The following is an 18,394-nucleotide window of genomic DNA, read 5'->3' as shown; positions in this document are numbered from 1 at the left end:
ATTTTTCCCCTGTACTCATATATTCAAGGATTTTCCCCACTTTCTCCTCTGTAAGTTTCAGTGTCTCTGATTTTATGTGGAGTTACTTGATCCACTTAGACTTGACCTTAGTACAAAGAAATAAGAATGGATCAATTAGCATTCTTCTACACAATAACGGCCAGTTATGATAACCACCAGTTGTGCTAGCACCATTTATTGAAAATGCTGTCTTTTTTCAACTGGATGGTTTTAGCTCCCTTGTCAAAGATCAAGTGACCATAGGTGTGTGGGTTCATTTCTGGGCCTTCAATCCTATTCAATTGATCTACCTGTCTGTTGCTGTACCAGAACCATGCAGTTGTTTGTTTGTTTGTTGTTGTTGTTGTTTTCATCACAATTGCTCTTAACAGCAATGACTTGGATTGTAAGATCAAGTATTGACAAATGGGACCTCATAAAATTGCAAAGCTTCTGTAAGGCAAAAGAAACTGTCAATAAGACACGAAGGACACAAACAAGTTGGGAAAGGATCTTGACCAATCATAAATCAGGTAGGGGACTAATATCCAATATATATAAAGAACTCAAGAAGATGGACTCCAGAAAATCAAACAATCCTATTAAAATGGGGTACAGAGCTAAACAAAGAATCTCAACTGAGGAATACCAAGTGGCTGAGAAGCACCCGAATGTTCAACATCCTTAATCATCAGGGAAATGCAAATCAAAAAAAAAAAAAAAAACCCTGAGATTCCATCTCACACAGGTCAGAATGGCTAAGATCGAAAATTCAGGTGACAGCAGATGCTAGCGAGGATGTGGGGAAAGAGGGACATTCTTCCATTTTTGGTAGGATTACAAGCTGGTACAACCACTCTGGAAATCAGTTTGGCAGTTCCGCAGAGAATTGGACATAGTACTACCAGAAGATTCAGCAATTCCTCTCCTGGGCATATACCCAGATGATGTTCCAACTTGTAATAAGGACACATGCTTCACTATGTTCATAGCAGCCTTATTTATAAGAACCAGATGCTGGAAAGGACCCAGATGTCCCTCAACAGAGTAATGGATACAGAAAGTGTGGTACATTTATACAGTGGAATACTACTTAGCAATTAAAAACAATGAATTCATGAAATTCTTAGGCAAATGGATGCATCTGAAAGATATTGTCCTGAGTGAGGTAACCCAACCACAAAAGAACACACATGATATGCACACACTGATAAGTAGATATTAGCCCAGAAACTTAGAATATCCAAGATACAGTTTGCAAAACACATGAAACCCAAGAAGAAGGAAGTCCAAAGTGTGGATACCTCGCTCCTTCTTAGAATGGGAAACAAAATACCCATGGAAGGAGTTACAGAGATAAAGATTGCAGCTGAGAGGGAAGAAAAGACCATCCAGAGACTGACCTACCTGGGGATCCATCACATATACAACCACCAAACCCAGATACTACTGCATATGCCAGAAAGATTTTGCTGACAGAACCCTGACATAGCTTTCTCTTGTGAGTCTATGCCAATGCCTGGCAAATACTGAATTGGATTCTCATAGTCATCTATTGGATGGAACACAGGGACACTAATGACGGAGGTAAAGAAAGTACCCAAGGAGCTAAAGGGGAATAATGATATGTACTCCCCAGAGCTGTGTCTCTAGTTGTCTGTTTAGCAGAGGATGGCCTAGTAGGCCATCAATGGGAGGAGAGGACCTTGGTATTGTGAAGATCATATACCCCAGTACAGGGGAGTGCCAGGGCCAGGAAGCATGAGTGGGTGGGTTGGGGAGCAGGGTGGGGAGAGGTTATAGGTGGCTTTGGGGATAGCATTTGAAATGTAAATGAGAAAATATCTAATAAAAATCATTTATAGAACATAGTTAACTGTTATCTAGGGCTGAATTGGATAGTACATTAACCACTGCACACATACAAATTGAAGGATACATAAACTACTGCATACATATGGAAATTTGAATTTCAGATGAATGGTGAATGGTTGAGGTTTTATTTATTTGTTTGTTTGTTTGTTTGTTTTGTTTTTTCAAGACAGGGTTTCTCTGTGTAGTCCTGGCTGTCCTGGAACTCACTTGGGTGTGGGTGTGGGGGTGGAGTGTCAAGCTTATCTTAAATTAATTCAGATTCTTTCCTAAAGTTTGTGCTGATCTCCGATACCCCTCCTCCCTGTTGTCTTTATTCAGGCAAGAGAAAAAGAAATTAAGAGGGCTGTGTGGGAGAAGGAGCTAAAAAGTTTGGTGTAGATATTAGTCTAGCTTCCTTCTAATTCTGGAAAGTCTCTGTTGTATGTAAAGTAGGAATTGCATAAAATATTTGTCTTATTTCAGGGCTGGTCATATGCACCAGTAACCCCTCTGTGGTTGTTGTAAGCTGTGAGGAGGGTCAGTCTGGAAGTGAGGTCCAGAAACTGAAATGACAATCACCAGTCACTGAAGATGCTTCCCAGAAATATTAAGAGTTTTAAAGGGTTCATGGGCATTACACACAGATAAATGTAGATGTTCATGCCGATGACCATTCAGAATTTCTCAGTCTTTCGTAGATTGCAATACTTTTGTTTATCTTTCTAAATGTATAGTCAGATATAACAAGAAAATATAAACAAATATAATTTGCAGTAGGAATCTAACACATTATATGAGCAAAAGCTAGATTTCCTGTCTGTCAAATTATTGACTAATCTTAGCATTTTCAGTTTTTACTGATCATCAAGATAATTTCAACCTCTATTCTTACAAAAATGTGATGAATCATTTGCTGAATAGAAATAGTTATGTAATGTCTGCTACCAATCTTTATGTTTCCCACAGAATAATTTTAATTTTGTAATCATACTGTTGATTGTACCCCTAGTAATCAATTATCTATTGGGTTGTTTTAGAGCTACTAATGTGGAAGTCTTATTTCTATGACAGTAATTTCAAATAGGTGTCTTTATTAATGTTTCCTGTGACAGGAGACAACTTTCTGTTAAGAGAGAAACAGAATTAATGAATAATGATTTTTTTTTAAACTCTGAACTTTTTGAAATGAAAGAAAATTAGAGACAAAAAAAATTAAATGAGGACAATGAATTGCTTAGTGTTAAGGAAACACAGACTCCAAATGTAAACAAAAGCAGGTCAAGGTCTCAGTCTTATCAGTGTTGACTCTTTTTAAGACATCTATTCCTATCCACTATGTATAGAGATAGAAAAGACAGGACATAAATTCAACTTCTCCATATAAAGATGAACACCAGATAGACCTTTTGTTCTTCTTATAAGCCCTCTTCACCTTTCATGAGGAATGTTCGTGGATCCAATCTTCTGAGGGTCTCTTGTGGTTACAAAGAGAGCAACAGCTGTATGAACAATAAAAGTTGGTAATTTGCTGATGGTTTAAAGTAGAGGTGTGAAGATATTTTAGAAGTTACTCATAAGAAAACAGCATAACTTTGGGAAGATGAAAAATTTCTGAGATGGGCTACCTTATTGTGTTTCTGGTGGTCACAAGGCTGCTATAAAATGTGACAGGTTCTGAAACCGCCATTCTTACCCATATGTGAATTGCTGAAAAATGATTATTTCAGAGAATACAATGGCATTTTGAGCCTAGCTTTGGGTAAATAGAAAACTTCAGACCAAACTGGAAAATTAGTACAAAGTTATGTCTCAAGTTGAAAAATTACATATAAATAAATAAATAAATAAATAAATAAATAAAGGAGGTAGTTTAGTGGTAGAGTTTGCTGGGACAGGTCCTGGGTTCAATCCATAGTATCCCCAATATGAAAAACTGACATGTTATATGGTTTAATACAGGATATATATATATATATATATATATATATATATATATATATTTTTTTTAAATAATGAGAAAAATTAGAAAAAATACACTTTATTAATCATTTGAAAATGATTATACTTTTTCACTGTCATTTGTGCATTCCAAATTTACATAATTGTGATCAAATAGCATATTAAACATCCTGTTTAAACCATTTGTTTATTTTGATTATAAATATTTGCCTAACCATAGTGATTTTTATAATTTAAAATCAATGTGATAATAAATAATCTTCTAGAACATTAAACCTTATATATAACTCGTGATACTTTTATATTTTAAATTGTTATTATTTAATGTTTAAACATAATGATTCCTTTGATCAATACATTATAATTTTCATACAATATTATGTTTTAGAAAAAAATAAATATAATTGCTGCATATATGAATGGGAAACCAATGATAAACTATAATAAATTATTTCTATCAAGTGTCCAAACACTTTAAACATTTAAACTATTATCATTATTGCAAAATTTATAATTAATTGCACTTCAAAGTGAATTAAGAGGTCATTAACTAATCAAGAAACTCAATGAGATTTGTGAAAGGAATAATTAAGTTCAAACAGATGGTGGGTTTTTCTTTTTTTGTTTGTTTGTTCTAAACAGGAAGCTTGAGAAATAAAAGCAGCTGAGTTAGTTCCCACATTCCCTGTGTTTGTTTCTGGATCTTAGTGTTTTGTGATATCAGTACAAAATCCATATGAATCATAGACTTTGAAACCTTAATTTGATAAACACCACATATTAGATGCCAAAATGTCAGAATATAGTGTTGATTTCATAGAATGTTTTAATCACAATGCATAAACCTGAGTACTGAGAAAGAACAAGAAAACAGTACATTAAATTATCTATCCAAGATTGCTTCTGAGTAGGCTAGTGTGGGATAGGAGGCCAAAGAAGAAATCACTCATCAAGATTTAGCAATTCAAAGACATAAAAGTTATCAAAGCTGAGTGGTATGTTGATCTAAAATTAGATAATATGAGAAATTGTCACCATGAAACAACTTACATATTCCAAAGTTATGGAAATATGATTTATAATATATTATGGTATTTTAGTAGTTGGTTGCCATTTGCCTTATAAAACTTTGCAGTTGAAAGCTTGAGAGAACATTGTGATCATCTGGGTCATTGGTTTTTAAACAATACTCAGTGATGCATAGACTTCAGCATGAGACACTGGAGATTGACAGGGAGCTTCACTGAGCGACTGTTCTCCACTTACAGCTTAGCTATGCATTTCACATTTTTAAACATTTTTATATTCATGACATTGAAAATGTTTTAGCTGGTTTTAAGCAAATGAGATAAAATCTGATTCATTATGAGGCTATTCCATGTCATATGTCAAAAATAGATTTTTTTATCTTAATTTGCGAGATAGTTTATTAAAAGCTGAACTTAGGATACAAGACAAGTATATTTCTTCTTAAAGCCCCAACTGTGTTAGTGATGTGTACACTCTAGTTATGATAAGAGAGACACCCATTCATTCAACCATTAAAAACTATTGACAGTTTTAAAACATGTTAGGTTATATGTTTAATTCTTCAATCTACTCATAAGTTAAGGAAAAATATGAATCTTAATATCATTCTCCAGAGAACTACAATAATGAATCACTGTCAGAGGTGGCAGAGTAGAGAAAGTGTCATGTTGAAACCTGGAATAGCAAAAAATGTTTTTTAGCAAAGTTCTCCAGTCAGGTAGAAAGAAGATCCTTGAATTCAAGTATTAAAAATGGGATGTAAGGGACTCAGGGAAGGAATAAGACTAAAAGAAATGTAAATATAGATTTTAAGCAGGGAGGTTAAGAGAAGGAGATGTGATCAGAAAATAGTAGCCATCTGGATCACTTTGGCTAAGAGTCACAGTATATTTTCTTTACAATTCATACGTAGAAATTTGAAGCTATTATCTTCAAAGGACAATTAATAAACAATAATGAGATCACAGAGTGGAATTTAAGGAAGCAGCTTACAAAATTATAAGTATAAAGTAAATTTGTAGAATGCAGTAAATGAAGGGGTCACCACTGTTTACAAAGTCAGCTGTATAGTTTGCAATATTACCAGAAAGTAATTGGAAAGAAGTGCTTCCCAAGCCCTACCTAAGGCTCTACACATTTAGGTATGAGCTGTGTTCGTTGCTATAGTAACGTCAAATATCTACATGTAATTATCCTTATGTTGACAAACAAGATTCCCAGCAAATGATAATATACTTAGAATTTTTGCTTCTGGAGGAAGCTTTGATCACAATTCAGGATGAATGAGTGATTCTATTCCTTTCCAAAAGTCTATAATTCCATGACCTTGTTTCTTATCTCTGTAATACAATCTATTAAGTTACACAATATCCCAGGACACTAAAACTAAAGGTTCTTGTCTGCCAAAGTGTTTTTTCCTGCATCAACCTTGGCATTTTAATGTGTTTTGTTATTGAAGAACTAGAAAGTATCTCGCTCAAATACTTTGTGTTTCATGTAGTTTGCTTCACATAGCAAATAACAAGAGGGAAGCCTCTTTCATATTGTAGACAAGGAAGTTTATTAGATAAATAATAGGGCTTATAGATATACAACTTATGTTTTCTTTTGTTATTGTTTGAAATTAATAGTACTAGGGGCAGTGTATAACCCATCACTCAAATTCTGTTCACTTTTCAGTTTGGTGCTGAGGGTTAACTATATTTTAGAGTAGAGATAGAAGTTTAGCATCATATCCAGATAAAATAATTTTACTAGGAAGAAAACTATTTCTCATGAAAGACAGTAATATTTCTATGAAATAAATCCAAATGCTTTGTTATCGAGAAGTTTGTGTCGTGTATATTCTTTTACCAGTCAACAGTAAGAGCGATTGAGGAGCTTGAGTTGATATGCCCACAATAACTTGTGGGACTGGGTACTAACATTAACATAAAGCATATAGTTACATGTATGGAGTACTAGAATGGACACCCAGATAAATTTGGAATTGTGTGGCTGAAGATACAGCTGAAATAGATAATGAAGAGTCTGTGTACATTACACAATATGAGAAACATATGGTCACATTTATAATTGGCAATTGTGAGTGATAAAAAGAGCAGAGAAAGAGGAACTAATTTCAATCTGAATGAGGCTTCTAAATGCCATTCTAGTCATCCTTACCTTTTCTTACCATTTAAGCCTTTGTTAAAATCAGCTTTAATATAGCAGAATAGATTTTCATTGTTGGTATTTTGAATGTAGTCAATGAGCTAAATATTTAGACATCATTACGCTTAATCGTGTATTGATTAGGATGAAAATTAAATGCTGAATCCAGGTAACTAAATGGCATCAGGACATCTGGCATAGAAGATAACCCATGTTCCTGCCAAAATACATAGCTTCACTGTCAATGTGGAAAGTAGCCTTGAGCCAGCTCTGGCATTGACAATAATTATTCCAACATGGTACACTATGTTACACCAAAAGGGATGATAAAATAACAAAAAATGTTGTAATGAAAATGAAGCTAATGTTGTCATAGTCATCACTCAAGAAGATTCTACTACTTTGATTGATGGCACCTACTAAAACATGATAAATGTTATGAATAATGATAGACATCACTTACTGAATCCATACCACATAATGCTGAGTAATTATTACAGCAATCATTTCAATTTTATAGAGGACCAAACCAAAGTCATGAAAAGCATAATCACTACCTAAATCCATGCTGATAATGTTGGATAAGGTTGGTAATTTTTGAAGCAAGAATACTAGACCAAATTCATCATTAAATGCCATGTTACTTTGATTTTAATAGCAGCGCAAGAAAGAAAGATAGTTTTCATAAGAACTGAATTTATTAAGAAAACAGTGATCTTTATGTATTCATTATGTACAGATCTTATTCAGGAAGCTTGAACACAGCCATAAAAAAACTTTTCAGTTTACAATTAGTGATATTATTTTTATTTTTGGAACATATCTTGTGCTTATTTACATTTATATATGAAATCCTAGCAAAGAAGCTATATAAATTCTAAACATGACTCAGGTAAACAATTTGGAAAGGACCCTGAGTCACTGGCAAGACAGAAAGTGATGAAGAGAATGTTTTTTACAGCCTTACCTTTTCATAACTACACAATCTATAAGAATAATTACTGCTTGAATTTTTTAAAAATAAATGATGTGCAGTAGATAGACTGTCATGTCCATGACAATAATACTTAATGGAATAGAACCCAGCAAACGAAGCATTTCTTATGAATATAATGTCAGTGACTAACACTAAGTTTATTATATAGACAACACAGAAAGGGAAATCTAGTGCCTTTTTGTCTTCAAATTGTTTTAGCCATTTTACAGTGTTGTCTACAGTTATCAAGTGGGATAATTATCATCCAATTTTACTAACAAGAAAATATCTTCTTTGTGTCATCATAAGCATATACTAAAAATATTTGTCTATAGGAAAATTTAAGAAGAGGGAAAAGTCCATGCCACTAAATTTCTAGAATGTCAAATGGGTATCAACTGTGTGATTTTCTTAATAATATGGTCCATTTTTCCTTCTAACTTCTCATAGTAAAAATATAAAGGCAAATAACATGCTATAAATACATAGAACAGTCTCCCTGGGGTAATAACTATTAGAGTAGAATTACTAACTACGAACAAATTGCTGCAATTACAGTTACATGGGTGGAAGTGTATGGTCAATCCACCTCACTAAAATCACATGATCCCAGAATGTCTCCTCCCAGCATTAATTGTAAGACCTTCTCTGTATGAAGGGAGGAGCTTACTGATTTTTCATTTGTGAAGTACTATAATGTTAAAAGGAGTTCTTCAGAATTTACATTCCATAATTCTGGAACAAAAACATGTCCTTCAGCAAATGCCTTTATATTTCTGTACTAAGAACTGCAAAGAAACAAACAAAAAGAGGATAGAATAAAAATTATGCCAGTGTTTACCTTAATGGAGAATTTCACTTTTTCTGCCGTTGATATAAGTTTGAAATCCACAGAACTTAATACATGCTTTAATTGTAGTCAGTGACTACTTACTTGATTCATGGAAATCTTCCTCAGTAGGCTTTCTCAAATTTAAATTTACAATATGACATGAAAATGAGTGTTTAAAAATTGAATACACAGCTTCTGCTACATATGTTCCAGAAGATTGTCTTATCTTGCACCAATGAGAGGGGATATGCTTGGTCCGGTGGAGGCTCGTTGCCTCAGAGAAGGGGGATGCTAGAGATGCAAGAAGGGAGTGGGTAGGTGGATGGGGGGAGCTCCCTCTTAGAGGCAAAGGGAAGAGGGGATGGTATGGGCATGTGCGGAGGGGAGACGGAAAAAGGGGACAATATTTGAAATGTAAATAAATAATCAATAAAAATAATAAGAAATTGAAACTTACCATAAAGTATGAGTTTATATATAACCTATAATGTAGAAAGATATCTCATGAAAACACATAAAAATTGCCACCAAGCTCAGTATTATTAAAGTGGCAATGAGATAAAAGACATAAAGGCCTCCCAAGTATGCATACTGTTCCTATTGACTACTGTGGTTGCTGTTCATCTCTCTCTCTCTCTCTCTCTCTCTCTCTCTCTCTCTCTCTCTCTCTCTCTCTCTCTCTCTTTCTCTCTCTCTGTCTGCCTCGCTCTATCTCTCTCTCTCTCCATTTTTGCCGACATGTTTATAAACCTAGTTTTCTATATAATTTCAGTTAAATTTCCAGAATTAAAACTTGTCCTGAATTTAGATAATGTGGCTTTAGAAATATCTGATATGAAAAGGTTACTATGTTTTAATGCTATAATACTACTTTTGCCTTATGATTTTTCTCTAACATTACTGAAAAGCTCATCAAATACATAGAGTTGAATAACGACTCTAAATTTGAAGTAGCAACTTGGGACAAGGACAAGAAATGACTCACGTTGTGGATTCTTTTTTGAGAGAAGATTACAGGAGGATATAGAATTAATATCATGATGACATCTAGATACAATTCATAATTTAAAACAGTAGAATTCACAAGACTGCTAAATATAAAATACAGTTTTACATCAGTTTTTCAGATTTATGAGCATGGTTATCATAAATGTAACAAAATTAAAAATACATATCAAAATGTCCCACTCAGAAAATATTATCTTAATTTATAAGTGTCAAATTGAATATTAAAATAAATTCAAAATTTTATATGTAAGGCAGCTATTACATAAATAAGAGACAGCCCATCCCTTTAATTAATTAGTTTTCTTTTTGAGATGTAGATAGGTAATAATACAGAGCAGCATGCTCATGATTGTGACCTAGGAGGATTGAAGAGTAGAAGGAACTGTTAAACCTATTCAGCACGGCAGGCAGGAAATACTTGCAAGGAGGGATGGCTGCTACAACCTATTTTCATAGGGCTTTAATGAGGCATATGGTTGAGATAAATGATAACAGACTTTGTGAAAGTTGAGAAGTTAGTAATCATCAAAGGATTGTTAGGAAATGCTAAACTTGTTGGCTTTTATCTTCTGTGTATATGTATAAACACACACACACATATATATGTATGTGTATATATATATATATATATATATATATATATATATATATACTGACGAAAGAATATAGCATTCTAGAGACAGCCTTTAGAAACAAAGCACAACACAAAGCAGACCCTGGAGAAGCTTGAAGGCTGGTGAGAAGCCTAGGGACTGAGCCTGGAATCCAGACTCCAATCGCAAACAAGCAGAAGTCAAAACTGATGTATATTACTGTCCTTTGACTCAGGGAAGAAAATGGACAATGCCATTTTGCCACAAAGGTTTAATGTTAAAAACAAATACACATCACACACCTTTGAATGTTTTATTTAAGTGTTATATAGTCCACTTAAATGACAAGATGTGGACAAGATTCTGCCTTTCCAGATTCTGGAGGTCACACATTCTTACTCATGAATTAAGCATGTTTGGTGCCCTATGAAGTACTGCTCTGTATGTCAGTGAAAACACTGAAGAGTTTGCATGAGTTGCTACAATGACCATGCAACTCACAATCTTTAGACCCTTTCTATACAAAAGAAAGTATTTTGCATGATACTGCACCCCTACAATATCAATGTTTGGGAAACTAAGGTATTAGGCTCACAAATGTGAAACCAAACTGTTCTATGCAGTAAATTTCAATTTACTCTAAACTACACTTTGAGAACTGTCTAAATAAGTATTAAACAATTTTTTGTAGAAACTTGCATCATTCAGTTCAAGCTGAAGGAATGTAAAAATGGAAACTTACACTGGTAGGGAAAGTTATATGCATTTTCTTATTTTGATTTATCAAGTTGGCATCTCTGAGTAATTAGGCTGGACTTGATGTTAAAACATAAAAGGTAAATTTCATCCGTGGAAAGAAATGCCAAGTTTAAAATGATGTATGCCTCATAATATATATATATATATATATTCATATTCATATATATTCATATATATTCATGTATATATATACATTCATATATATTCATATTCATATATATAATATGAAACCTGTAATAATATTACCTGAAAATGAATTTCTTTAGTACCATTAAAGAGATGGTCAAAATGATAAATTTCAAAATCTCATATTTAGATTAAAAATTGTACAAACATACACTAACCTCACTCTAACGTGAAAAAGAACATAGTAATATGTTGTGAACCCTTAAATGAGATCTTAAATAGGCTTGGGGGTTTGACATGACAGCTTCTAAAATATAGTCATGTCTGATAATGAATCTCTAAAACTTATTGGACAAGAAACTTAGAACAGAAAGCAGGAACACCTCTAAACTGAATTTTATAGAAACTTGCCTTGAAAAGAGAGGGAAAAGGTTCCTGAAATTTTGGTGCATTTTTTATATAAAAGTACATGGAGATGCACACAGGAAAAATTTTAGATGTGAACCAGCACCGAATGTGGTGGAAATATGTTCAAAGTGATAGTTTAGATTAATGTTAAGGAGTAGTGAGGAATTCAATTCAAAAGGCAGAGTTCATAGTTTGTGAAGTCCTTTGAACTTAAGAGTTAAGGAAATTCAATTTTTATAGTAAATTTTTGAAGAATGAAAAGTATAAAAATATCATAGCTGACCTTTCTAAGATATCAGAAGTTGGGATGCACTTTCCTTCTGTCATTTTCCTAGCACATGATGCTCTCGTAACAGAAGTATGATTCTATACTGTTGAAGCTGGCAATCAAGGAGAATCTAGATTGAGCTAGTTCCATCTAAGGGTGTCAGTGTGATCTTTGATACCATGCTCTTGAGATGAGTCAGTTCTTATATAGAGAATGGCAAAGTGGGAATAACAGAACCCATGTTCAAACTGCAGCAGAGAAACCGCTGGGTGAGTTTTCACCTGTCTATTCTAAATTTTGTTTACTTATAAAACTAAAACTGTAAAACAAGCAACAACTGTGTCAGTGCCAAAATCTAGAATAGGAAGATAAGAAATATTATATATATGACCTGATACCTGGTCAGTATTTCAATATTCTTGGATATTTGCGAAAACCCATTACTTGTGAGTTACAATAGTAAAACTTGCTTATACCTCCCAAGGGGCCTAAGCTATGATATGCCTCATTTAATATGCTAATAATAGAATCACAATTCATGGAAGCAATGGCTAAGAAGGCAAAGAAGTAGGAGGGTGTCTATACTTTGTAGTACACCTCATGCCCCACCAGCCTTCTTGTGTTCACAGAACACAAAGTTCCTCTCTTAGGCTGCTTCACAGTTCAGCACAGTTCAATAGTCAAATGAAAGAATGGGTAAGATTTTAGTAACTCCTGGATGTACACACACACACAGACACACAAACACACACACAGGTGAAGAAAGAGCCAGAGAAGTTATAATAATCATCTTCAATTAGGAATTTAAGACATTTCAAAAGAATATGTTTCTTTTAATATGCACGAGATGTTTCTAAAGTATCTGTTGGGTTGACAGGTGCTCACTTTTACCTTTGAAGCCAGTCTGTTAAGACCAGGAGAGGCTTCTGTTTCTTAAATTCACAGACAATACAAACTGAAAGAAACCAAATCGATAACTTCAAAGGAGACTATGAATTACCTAAAAAATGAATAATTCTGAAGTAGAATAAACTATGTATGAAAGAACACATCAGAAAAGCAAGATACAATAGGAAAATTTATGAAAGAGGGGAAATTAGTCTAGTTAATAAAATGAACCTACATAGACAAACTTTACTTTCTATGATCCATATTTGCAAACTAACCCAAACTAAAATAAATGCACAAACTATTAAAATATATAGAATGAAGTAAAATTAGTATCGGAGATTACACAAGTAAATGTCAACAATAAAGACAAGTCATTTAAAATATACCACCGAGCTTTATTCTAAAAACAAATAAAGCAAATAAAATATAGCAATAACTCTACATTGTCGTAGGTAAAGAGATAATAAACATTAGGACACACATATGCAAGGAAGAAAGTATGGGAAAGTAGAACAATCTCAGGAGGGTTTTTTTTTTTAATTTTAAGAATATTGAATTTCTGCATTCGCTGGTATAGTATAAGCTGATTTTATATGAACTAGTGAGGAAAAATCTCAGCAAGTAAAAGTAGTCTCTATCCTAAGAATAAAGGCAGGAATTCATAAATTCACAAAGTTTGTAATAAATACCTGCAAATTACAGAGAAAAAGATGGTGATTAGGACAAAAAAGCCAAGCTGAACAGAGATCTGGCTGCAGGGCTGCTACTTGGCTGTCTGTCAGAGAAAGGGTAAACAAGATTCCCTCTCACTTGACCTGTGGAGCAAATGTAAGCTGAAATGTCTGTTATGAATGGCATTTAGGCACAAGGATTCCGTACAGTTGATAAGTTCCCATGCTTATTTACATCTGTAAATAACATCCTCTTATACATATACACCCAAATTTGACTTTCAGTTTTCTAACACTTCTTTCTGACTCTGATTAGAATAACTTAGGGGAGGAAGCACAGAAGACCTATCCCAGAATAAAATGATTGCTTAGACTGCATAAGGTTCTGGGTTTGATCTCTTAACATTGCCAAATCAAGAATGATGAGTTATATAGCTTTTGACAATGTAACAATAGTTCCATGAAACATATCTTTGATATTATTATGGCATAGCAGTTTCAGTGACTACACTTTTAGACTTTAAAAAAATGTTGGACATAGATTGGATTTGGACTGATGAACAGCTAGAAAAAATATATTGTTGGCTCTTCATTGAATTTGCTTCACATAGCTCCTGGCACTTAATAGACATTGAAAAATGCATGGTTAATGAGCATACACATTCCAGCAAATGCTCAGATATAATTTCATGTCAACAGGACTTATGCAGAAGAGGGTAGCAATTTTGTGAAGAAGCCCATCAAAATCTATGATTCTGATCAGATGTGAGTCTTACACTTTGAGAACTGTGTTGAATTTAAATCAGTTCTGTTAAAAAAGAAAAACAGCATTAGACATATAATTTTAATTGCAGTGGAAAAATAACTACTGAGAACAATGATACAGTATAACTTCAAAAGTGCTAAATCTTTATATTAGGAATAAAACTATATACCTTGCCAACATGTATGAATATAATTATTAGTGGTCATCCATGAAGTTTCTTGAGTTGTCCATAATGACTTCTCAAATGTTATTGATATTTTTGTACAGCTAATACTTTGCAAGAATTTTAAAAAATGCCTATATCATCTCAATTACTCTATGATATGTAAATGACTAATATAAAATCTGAAGAAGAATTTATGGTTGATGGGCCAGTAGAGTCATTTTGAAATATGTTACAGTTTGGGTCACACATCTTACACAAGTCATATCTGGATTTGCTGATCTAATTTGTCTGTAGGATGTGTGGTGTCTTCAACTGTAAAAGTAACTTGTATATGTCTAACATAATTGTCACTCCCAAGGCTTACTCCCTTTGCCTCCTAACTTAAGGCTAGTCCTGGAATTGTCTAACCTTTTTTGCACAATCTAATCTAGCCTAGAGTGCTTTCAGTCTCTGACACTTGCTGCTGGATAAGCTCACCCTTTTAAGCTAATTCTGAATTATTGCTGGCTGGTCCAACTCAGCTCTTCTGGCTCAAACTCCTCTCCATGCAGACTGATTCAAACTAGCTTGTCTCCTCTGAATAGTTCTGCTTGGTCTCAAACTAACTCTAGCAATTTGTTCTAATATTCTGTCTTCTCATTCTCTGGCTCATTCTATCTTCACTTGTGTCTACCTTGTTCTCTCTGCCACCTGTTGCTGTAAATGTGTCCCTGTAAAAACTGCCTCTTTTCTCGTGAAATCCATACCAAGTGTTTTAATTGAGTTGATTGCTTTATTGACTTTTATATTATGAATTCTGTTTCCCATTGATGAATTTATTTATTCATTTTACATACACATCACTGCTCCTCTCCCAGTTCACTCCTCGTGCAGTCCCTTCTCCTTCTCCTTTGAGAGGGTATAGGGTCCCTCTAGATATTCTCCTACCCTAGCACATCAAGTTTTTGCAGGGGTAGGGAATCCTCTCCTACTGAGGCCAGACAAGGCAGTTTAGTTGGAGAACAGATTCCTCATATAGGCAACAGCTTTGGGGATAGCCTTGCTCCAATTATTGGGAACTTACATGAAGGTGGATCTGCACATCTGCTACATATGTACGAGGTGGTCTAGATTCAGCCAGGGTGTGCTCTTTGGTTGGTGGTTCAATCTCTGAGTGCCCCAAGGGTCCAGTTTATTGTATAACTTGCAAAGAGTGACTCTTACTCCATAAAATTCTCCCTTGATATACAGACACCTTTTAACTTCATGAAACTTCAGATGTCAGTGCTGGGCCTTAAATCCTGGATGAATTAAGTCCTATCCAATAAGTCCTTTCCTACACCTATAAGTTCATGTATACTGCCATATGTCTTTCTAGTTTCAGTGTTCCTGGATTCTGTGTGACAACTTTTAACTTTTATATCTGTAATTTTGATGTTACAAATGGCTGTATAAATATAACTCATATTTAATTGCCTTTTTTTGTAAATTGAGACAAGTCTATTGTAGTCCAGGATGGGTTTAAAATGGAGTTGAGATTGACTATGAAGTTCTGATCCTCCTGCCTCTACCTTCAAAGTGCTAGAATCACAGGTGTGGATGACTGCTCCTAGATTAACCTATTCTTTTCTAAATTATTTACTAATTTAACACTGAAATTATATTTGGCAAAACAACCCTGATATAGCTGTCTCTTGTGAGACTATGCTGGGGCCTAGCAAACACAGAAGTGGATGCTCACAGTCAGCTATTGGATGGATCACAGGGCCCCCAATGGAGGAGCTAGAGAAAGTACCCAAGGAGCTAAAGGGGTCTACAACCTTATAGGTGGAACAACATTATGAACTAACCAGTACCCCCCCAGAGCTTGTGTCTCTAGCTGCATATGTATCAAAAGATGACCTAGTCGGCCATCACTGGAAAGAGAGGCCCATTCGTAGTGCAAACTTTATATGCCTCAGTACAGGGGAACACCAGGGCCAAGAAGTGGGAGTGGGTGAATAGGGGAGTGGGGGGAGAGGGTATGGGGGACTTTTGGGATAGCACTGGAAATGTAAATGGAGGAAATACCCAATTAAAAAAAAAGAAAAATAGTATAAATTGGTACTAGAAATCAAATAAAACAGCTCTCTTCAAAAAAAAAAAAAAATTGGCAAAACAATGTTTATCCCCAGCAAATGTTTCATTAGAATTTGAAATTCTGTCATTGGTAGACATACAACAGCTCCAAAATTTTAGTAGTATTTAACCAAGTGGAACATTTAAGTGTCATTTACAATGTGTAACATTAAAATCATTGTTACTTTGCATGTGTTAATCAAGTGGGTATCCAACACAAGATGCTGGAGACCAAATCTAGCGTAATATACATTCCAGATGAATAGGCTAGTTTTAACATTTTTAAAAAGAAAAACATTATAACATTCCTTGGATAGTTATATTCAAAAGTAAAAATTACTGAAATCCTGAGAAGTAATGTTTGTTCATAAGCAGATTATGGAATTTTTTCTTTGTTAAATAAAACATTATCTGCTATGTTTACAGAACTGATCCATTTGGGGAGAACAGGCTTTATGATAGAGATTTTTAAGAGTTGATTAGATCACATGTTACCCAGTGCTTACATCAATTACATTGTTCTTTGCATAAGAAAAAATTCTCCAGCTGGAAAATATAATTTGTTGAATATTGGTCTAAAATGTTTTCCATAATGTATTTATTTTTTAAATTTCAGAAAATAAATCAAAGCAGGTATGTTTTGATTCAACGCTCAACATAATTTGCAAAAGTCATTGATGTTACTTAGGAATATAATATGACTATAGCTATTGACATTAATCACATTTCATGAATATCAGTCTCATTATTTTGTAGATATGCCTCTCAGTGATTATATATTAGCATTTCTGTTTGAAATCATAAGAACATAAATCTTTAATGAATATATTTAAGTAGTCTGTTTACTTGAAATTTGTCTTGCATACTGCTTCCAGTCCACAAATTGCTCAGCAAAATGCACATTTTAATCACTGTAAAAACAGCAACTGCTTTCCATGCAGCTAAGTGGCATAACTGTATAATTCATAGGGAAATTTTAATGATTAGTGTTAGTTCCTGCAGTGGTTCCAAAAATATCTTGGCTACTAGAGTGGCCTGCAATTATCTAAGTACTTGAGTAGTTCTTTAATGAATAAAGTATATAATTTAATTTCATCTAAATACTTGTTTGTATTAAATTATAGATAGAGGAAAGATGTTGACAGATAGGTAAATTTGTAGTTAGATAGATGATTCCGTTTTAAACTGTTGTTTAGAAGTCTTGAAATTTTAGCTTACATGTACTGAACAGCATTAAAAATTAATGGAGGTCTTTAAGAAATGGGAACTTGTGAAAGTTAACATATGTGAGAACTTTTAAGTTATTTTTTATATTTTTACTGTTCTTTTCTTTTGATTTTCTTCCTCAAATATTTTAACACTTGCACAGGTATTAAAGTTTCCAAAGTTGTGCTCTAGAAAAAGGCTACCATATTCTTGCAACTATTAGGAAAAGAAAAGGAGTAACATAAAATGATGGACCACTGACAATTTTTAAACAAGTAATTTCTACATTTTAATTAAGTCTTTGTCTGATAAAATACAGTGTCTGATAAAATATATGACTATAATTTTCTTATTAAAGATGCCTCAACTCTAATAGAAATAATTACTGGAGACTGTTTAAAAATTTTAAGTTGTTTTCCTCCTATGTCTTTGCTAATCATATACATTCATATAATGGTTTCAATAAATCTACCCTCCATTCCCTGCCTCTCATTTCCTTCCACCACTGTACCCTCCTGAGTTCATAGTCTTAGTCTTGTAAATCCACTGAGTCCCCTTAGTGTTGTTCATATGTATACTGATTTAGGACAATTACATATACCTGGGTCCTAGTTTAAGGTTCTGAATCCAT

General features: G+C 33.8%; 1 protein-coding gene across 1 annotated transcript in view; it reads left to right on the top strand.

Moving 5' to 3' along the window:
- Positions 1-18,394, top strand: part of Znf804a (zinc finger protein 804A) — a 207,866-nt gene that overhangs the window by 70,376 nt on the left and 119,096 nt on the right. The window lies entirely within an intron of this gene.

Source organism: Mus caroli, unplaced genomic scaffold (genome assembly GCF_978045245.1).
Source record: "Mus caroli unplaced genomic scaffold, Mus_caroli_1 scaffold_2, whole genome shotgun sequence".
NCBI lineage: Eukaryota > Metazoa > Chordata > Mammalia > Rodentia > Muridae > Mus > Mus caroli.
Note: the sequence above shows the minus strand (reverse complement) of the source record. Positions and strands in the feature narration are given on the sequence as shown.